Below are 6,110 nucleotides of genomic sequence, written 5' to 3' on the forward strand. Positions count from 1 at the left end.
GCAGACATGTGACAGGTGTCATGAAACCTCCATTTAAAAAAAAAAAAAAAAGTGGAGGTTAACAGCACTCCCCACCATGTTCCATGGGGTGATTTTCTTTAAATATAATTTAACCTTTACGAATGTAATGCATGTGCTTAGTTTTGGAACCCAAGCAGTAGTAGAGGGTTATGATGCAAGACAGCAGTCCCTCTACCAGCCGCTTGCTCTGCACTCCAGCTTCCCACAGATAACCACTTTTAACTCCTGTTTCTACTTACCGTTTTAGTTAGGATCACATTTAGCTGCCAGTAATGGAGCACAAAGTGACAGTGACTTAAATCAGGTTGATTCTTGTCTCTTGTGAAGTTGACATGTCAGCAGTCAGTGCTGGTTGGACAGCCTGGCTCCGAGAAGCCTCCGGGCTGCGGCCTTTTCCCACCCTCAGCCCTCCATCCGAGACGGCGGCCATCCACCATCCTCCTTCAGCCAGGCAGGCTGGGTGTGGGATGTTACTGTAGAGAAATCTTAGATATTGGTGGGTGTTTAGCAATGCCTGCCTCAGATTTCATGCCTCTGTGTAGCATGCTGGTACTGCTAATTTATGGTTTTTCCATTTTGGACATTATCTGCTGACTTCTGCGTAGAAGAGTCTCTAGAACTGTTATATGTTCTCTCTCCCTTCGCTGCCTGAGGCACATCCACCCCTTGCTCTTTCTTCCTGTTCTAAATATGTTTATATAATTTTGTTTGATTGACATTCAGTGTCTTATTATTAGGTAAGTGTCTTCACAGCTTACCCATGTAAGATACCATTTACTAAGGGAAATATTTTTGGGTTATTGGAGTGAATTTTCTTTTCTTTTTTTTTTCTTATGATAATCCCATGAAGTATTTTTTTTTTTTTCTTTTTAAGAAGGAGACTCACTCTGTTGTCCAGGCTGGAGTGCAGTGGCATGATCTCAGCTTACTGCAGCCTCCACCTCTTGGATTCAAGTGATTCTCCTGCCTCAGCCTCCCGAGTAGCCGGCAGGCACCTGCCTTCACGCCTAATTTTTGTATTTTTAGTACAGATGGAGTTTCACCATGTTGGCCAGGCTGGTCTTGAACTCCCGACCTCAGGTGATCCACCCACATTGGCCTCCCAAAGTGCTGGGATTATAGGTGTGAACCACTGCGCCCAGCCGAATTTTCTTTAGCTTGGTTTTCAGCGTACAACCGTGAATTTAGTGCCAGGTTTTTAACTAGAATTCCTCCATTAAACACCCCAAGTAATCTTATCACCTTCATCCCTTCCAGACCTGCTGCTTTCTGTTTCAGCCTGGGCCGTGTGTCCCAAGTGCCTGCTACTGAGCAGTCCTCCTCGGAGTTCTTTTCATTCTTTGCAGGAATTCTTTGTGTTTCTCTCCTCTACTGAATTCCCCTTTCTGGATTCTGTGTCTCTTATCTTTTGGTGGAGTGAATCTTCTAGTAGCTTCCTAAGAAAGAATTTATAAATTTTTTGACCTAGGTCTGTCTGAAAATGCCCTTTCTTCCCTCACATTTGAATAACACTTTGCCTGGGTGCGGAGCTCCAGGTAAGAAGTCATTGTTCCTCATACGTTTCAATGTGTGGAGCCACTGCTGTCTGAACTGACAGGGCTGGTAATGAGAAGTCTGAGACCACAGTGGTTTCTACCTCTCCATGTGGAACTTTTCTTTTTTGAAATCTCTGGAATCTTTCAGGGAACTCTGTTTATCTCTAATGCTTTTTGGGTCTTTTGATTGGGAGGCTTGAGTCCTTCAGCTCTGGGAAACTTTTGTTGATAATACTGTAGTTTTAATCTTTTTTGTTCTTATTTTATTTCTTTTCCGAGATGGAGTCTTTCTCGGTCACCCGGGCTGGAGTGCAGTGGTGCGATCTCGGCTCACTACAACCTCCACCTCCTGGGTTCAAGAAATTCTCCTGCCTCAGACTCCTGAGTAGCTGGGATTACAGGCATGTGCCACCACGCCAGGCTAATTTCTGTATTCTTAGTAGAGATGGGGTTTCACCATGTTGGCCAGGCTGGTCCTGAGCTCCCAACCTCAGATGATCCGCCTGCCTTGGTCTCCCAAAGTGCTGGGGTTAAAGGCATGAGCCACTGCTCCTGGCCTCCTTGTTTTTTTCTTTTTTTTTTTTTTTTGAGACAGAGTCTTAGTCTGTCGCCGAGGCTGGAGTGCGGTGGTGCAATCTGAGCTTGAACCTCCGCCTCCCACATTCAAGCGTTTCTTGTGTCTCAGCTTCCCTAGTAGCATGCACCACCATGCCTGGCTAGTGTTTATATTTTTAGTAGAGATGGGGTTTTACCATGTTGGCCAGGCTGGTCTTGAACTCCTGCCTCATGTAATCTGCCTACCTCAGCTTCCGAAAATGCTGGAATTACAGGTGTGAGCCACTGTGCTCAGCCTTGTTCTTATTTTTTAAGGAGAGGTTATCAACTTTATCCTCTAGTTTTTACATTGAATTTTTATTTCTGACATTGTATCTTTCATTTTTAAGTATTCTTGGCTGGGTTTGTGGTGGCTCACGCCTGTAATCCCAGCACTTCAGGAGATTGAGGCAGGTGGTTCACCTGAAGTGAGGAGTTTGAGATCAGCCTGACCAACATGGGGAAACCCCGTCTCTACTAAAAATACAAAAATTAACTGAGCATGGTGGCAGGTGCCTGTAATCGCGGCTACTCTGGTGGCTGAGGAGAATCACTTGAACCCGGGAGGTAGAGGTTGCTGAGATTACACCACTGCACTCCATCCTGGGTGACAGAGACGCTGTCTCAATTTAAAAAAAAAAAAAAAGTGTTCTTGTTCTCAGTATTCTTGTTTTTAACATCTTCTGTTTCATGAAGGCAAATACTTTTTGTTTTGTTTTGTTTTGTTTTGGGATGAAATTTTACTTGGCTCACTGCAACCTCTGCCTCCTGGGTTCAAGTGATTCTCCTGCCTCAGCCTCCCCAGTAGCTGGGACTACAGGTGTGCGCCACCACGCCTAGCTAATTTTTGTATTTTTAGTAGAGATGGGGTTCCACCACATTGGTCAGGCTGGTCTTCAACTCCTGACATTGTGATCCGCCTGCCTCAGCCTCCCAAAGTGCTTGGATTACAGGCGTGAGCCACCGTGCCCGGCCTGGCAATATGTTTTAAACACATGACTCTTTATTTATAATGTTTTAGTGATTCATGCACACGTTTGTTGTATAGACATTTTCTTTCCTCTGCCGTCTATCTTGTCTGTTTCCTGCGCGTTTTCAGCTGTTGCCTACTTTGGTCATTCTTTTTGTTGGAGCCTCCTCTCTGAAAATTTGATGATTACTGGCTGTCTTTCCATGGTTATGAGTGGGTTTATTGGAAATTCCCTGTATGCATGGGTGAACTTTTAAGTGTTGAGTCTCACCATGAGGAAATAGAGCATGGACCCTGCCAATTTGAGGGGAACTATCAGAAGTTGGTGATACAATTCTTTATTTTGGGGTTGTCAATCTCCCCAGAGAGGAGTTTCCAGTCTTCTACTTAGGGTGTGGGGATTGGGGGCATAGCTGTCAGTTTCTGGGAAGGTGGCTGAGGTGGAGGAGGGCTGGTGGGGCAGGATCTGACCGCTTCTCCCATAGACTTGAAGTGGGTCCTCTTTTTTGCCCATTACCCTCAGGCCCTCTGAGATATGAACGCCTCTTCTAATTCCCCAGTCTTGTGTTGCCCATGCTGCGCAGTTAAGTTTTGGTTTTCTGGCTTTGCTGAGTTAGATCCCACTCGTCCATTTGCTTTTTCCCCCTGTGTAAAATCATATTACCATTTCTAGTCTGCTGCCATTCCTTGTCATTCACTTAACAAATATTTTTTAAAGACTTAAGATGTGCTAGGTGCTGCAGTGGTGAAGAAAAAAAATCCTGTTCTCTGGCGCTCACGTTGTCCTTGAGGCTGTGGCGGTGTCATCATGTCCGCTGTGGTTTCCAGGTGTGCAAGGCACCCGAGCTCTCATCTCTACATGGAGTCAGAGCGTAGTTCCTCTTTGTTTTGATTTGGATATGTTGCTGTTTGTATTCTTACGCTTATTTACTTGAAAGATTCCCCCGTGAGTAGAAGGAAGAAATGGGACGAGGGGAGGGCAGGTTTTTCTCTCATAACTGCATGAGCATTGGCAGACAGAGAGGAGAAAGGGCTCACAGGATGAGAAGACGTGGGGCGTGCCTGAAGGGGGTGCTGAAAGTGGGAAGGTGGCTGGACAGCGCCCGCTCTGGTAGCTGGGGGGGTGGTAGGGGTGCAGGGGTCCTTGTGGAGACCATGTGATGTGGGGATGTTCACAGCTGGGCATTTGTGACTCCGGAATTGCCTGTAGAAACGTCATCTTTCTGGGAATGTCATAGAGCTGTGTTTAACTCCAAAGCTTTTGTTATGTAGGAAATCCATTGAAAATCAACCAGAGCGGAATAAGAAATATTCTTGCCTCTCATCATTCTCTGAAAACATGAAGAACATAGTGAGATGCAAAGGTGAATACACCTCCCGTACCATAGCACCCAGAAGAGCATTGCAGGGCTCCTGCTCTGTTGTACCTCATCCTTGTTGGTGTGAAAAACTTGAATTAAAATAGTTCAATCTATCATTTTGTTTAAAAAAATTCTATCAGTGAGCTGAATTTACTTTTCAACATTTATTTATTTACGTATTTTAGAGACAGGGTTTCCCTTTTTTGGCCAGGCTCCTCTCAAGCTCCTGAGCTCAAGGGATCCTCCTGCGTCAACCTCCCAAAGTGCTGGGATTACGGGCATGAGCCACCACACCCTCTCGCTCTGTTGCCTAGACTGGAGTGCAGTGGCGCGATCTCGGCTCACTGCAGCTGTGCCTCTCGGGTTCAAGTGATTCTCCTGCCTCAACCTCCCGAGTAGCTGGGATTACAGGCATGTGCTACCACACCTGGCTAATTTTATATTTTTAGTAGAGGTGGAGTTTCACCGTGTTAGGCTGGTCTCGAACTCCTAACCTCAGGTGATCCACCTGCCTGGGCCTCCTAAAGTGCTGGGATTATAGGTGTGAGCCACCGTGCCCGGCCCAAGATGTCTGTTTTCTAACCCGAAGTATTTGAAATCAAATTGTTGAAAAGTCTTTATTAACAGAACAGCTTTCTGAGGTACCTTTAAAATGAAACTGTTTTCAGATATGTGGGAAATACTGTCAGACTAGCAGCAATGGAGAAGTTACTGGAAATGCCCTATGTCCAGTTTTACCAGTTAATTAAGGTATCAGGGATAGCATTTGTATTATACTGTATCAGAACAAGAAATGTTTCTCAAAACAGCAGACATTGACATGGTTTTATGTAACCAAAATGATAAGCCTGGATATATTTCCTTCTACAAATATTTAGGTATTTTTTTAAAAAGCAAGATTTGTGTTTATGAAGTTTTGATAATCCTTGTGACATAATAGGGTTTTTAAACGGAAACTGGATGTCTATCAGCAATATGAGAGAAATTTAAGTTGAATTATACCACTGATTTTATTTTTATTTTTTATTTTATTATTATTTTTTGAGATGGAGTCTCGCTTTGTTGCCCAGGCTGGAGTGCAGTGGTGCGATCTTGGCTCACTTCAACCTCCGCCTCCCAGGTTTTTTTTTTAGGGTTCTCTGCTACTTACAATTACCAGATAATTTCTTTTTTCCTGTTTTTTTAAAATTTTTTTGTAACAGCTTTATCGAGATTCAACTCATGCATAATTTACCTGTCTAAAGCATACAGTTGAGTGTCAGTGTATTTTAGTATATTCATCGAGTTGTGCAGCCATCTCCACTATCTTATTCCAGAACATTTCTTTACCTCCAAAGGAACCCTGTAGCCTTCAGCTGTCACCTCCAACTGTACCCTCACCCCAGCCCTGAGCATCCACAAATCTACTTTCATTATATATCTGCCTATTCTGATATTTTCTGTAAGTGAAGACCCATCATATAATATGGGTCTTTTGTCACTGACATGTATGTTGTCAAAGTTTGTCCCATGTTGTAGCATATGTAGTGTATCATTCCTTTTTATGGCAAAATATATTTATTTATTTTGCGGGTTGTTGTTTTTTTTTTGTTTTGTTTTGTTTTTGTTTTTTGTTTTTTGTTTTTTTTG

At 43.8% G+C, this 6,110-nt stretch overlaps 1 protein-coding gene across 6 annotated transcripts in view; it reads left to right on the forward strand.

Annotated features, from left to right (window-relative positions):
• CDC42BPB (CDC42 binding protein kinase beta) overlaps positions 1-6,110 on the forward strand; it is a 115,228-nt gene that overhangs the window by 7,592 nt on the left and 101,526 nt on the right. The gene's annotated exons all lie outside the window — the stretch shown is intronic.

Source organism: Cebus imitator, unplaced genomic scaffold, assembly GCF_001604975.1.
Source record: "Cebus imitator isolate Cc_AM_T3 unplaced genomic scaffold, Cebus_imitator-1.0 Scaffold52, whole genome shotgun sequence".
Lineage (NCBI taxonomy): Eukaryota > Metazoa > Chordata > Mammalia > Primates > Cebidae > Cebus > Cebus imitator.